At 45.3% G+C, this 1,022-nt stretch overlaps 1 long non-coding RNA gene across 1 annotated transcript in view; it reads right to left on the bottom strand.

The window, feature by feature from the left end:
* LOC118477925 overlaps positions 1–1,022 on the bottom strand; it is an 11,157-nt gene that overhangs the window by 1,937 nt on the left and 8,198 nt on the right. The gene's annotated exons all lie outside the window — the stretch shown is intronic.

Genomic DNA, 1,022 nt, shown 5'->3' with positions numbered 1-1,022 from the left:
TGTGTGTGTGTGTGTGTGTGAGTGGGGAGTCATGCCACCCTGCAAGTAGGGCATAAGAGTGGCATCCCACCAGTGGGACAAAGGTTGGACCAATGGTTATAAATATATATGTACACTGTCTCTGGACTGGATTGCGGCTTCCACAGTGCACCAGATGAACTCTGTCGTCAAAATGATACAGATGGTTGATTTTGTTATATTCCTCCAATCAGTGAAGACAACAAAGCCACCACTATAAATCAGTGCGTACGATGCAAGGAGAACGCTAACTAGTTCAACAGGGGAACTCAGAATAAGCTAATGTGTTAGATTGACAAAGGAAACAGTTTTATGGCTTCATTGAAATGCTACCCTGATATTTTACAACAGTAGCACACCTTCACGGATAAGTACTTCCCCCAAAAGTAAAAAAAGAAAGAGAGAGAAAAAAAAGGAAAAAGAATAACAAAGACAAACAGCTGCAAGAGACTAACAAAGGCATAAAAAAGACTAAAATGCAGGAGGTTAAAAGAACTCTGCTTTAAGGGAAAGCTGGGGTTTGGGGTAGGGTGGGGTGGGAGGTGGGGGGACAAGGTCTCGGAATTTTCAATCGCCCGTTTCGGGTCCGCTTGGGCGGAGGTGGCGAGAGGGCCAGGTATGGGGAAGCGCTTGGTACACTTTCCTCGCTTTCATCTCGCTCATAAATATGTCTTTGGCTGGGTTGTCTCCCGCGCACAGGAAGAAGCGGCCAGCGGCCAATGGCTAAAGAGCAAGGTTTATCTTCCCGGAAAGTAACTTCTTATGAGGAATACTAGGGCCAGGAAAAAATACGTGGGTCTGCTGCTCTTTGAAAAGAGGGGGGATACCTGGTACATGCATGTCCGTAATGTGTATGTACTGGGGTTAGATTGTGTGTGTGTGTGGGTATGTTCTTTTGCGAACATGTTGAGATCGCGAGCGGATACGAGAGGGAAAGAAAGAGAGAAGAAAGAAGAAGAAGAAGAAGAAGAAGAAGAAGAAGAAGAAGAAGAAGAAGAAGAAGA

The sequence above is a fragment of the Aplysia californica genome, unplaced genomic scaffold (assembly GCF_000002075.1).
Source record: "Aplysia californica isolate F4 #8 unplaced genomic scaffold, AplCal3.0 scaffold00297, whole genome shotgun sequence".
NCBI lineage: Eukaryota > Metazoa > Mollusca > Gastropoda > Aplysiida > Aplysiidae > Aplysia > Aplysia californica.
Note: the sequence above shows the minus strand (reverse complement) of the source record. Positions and strands in the feature narration are given on the sequence as shown.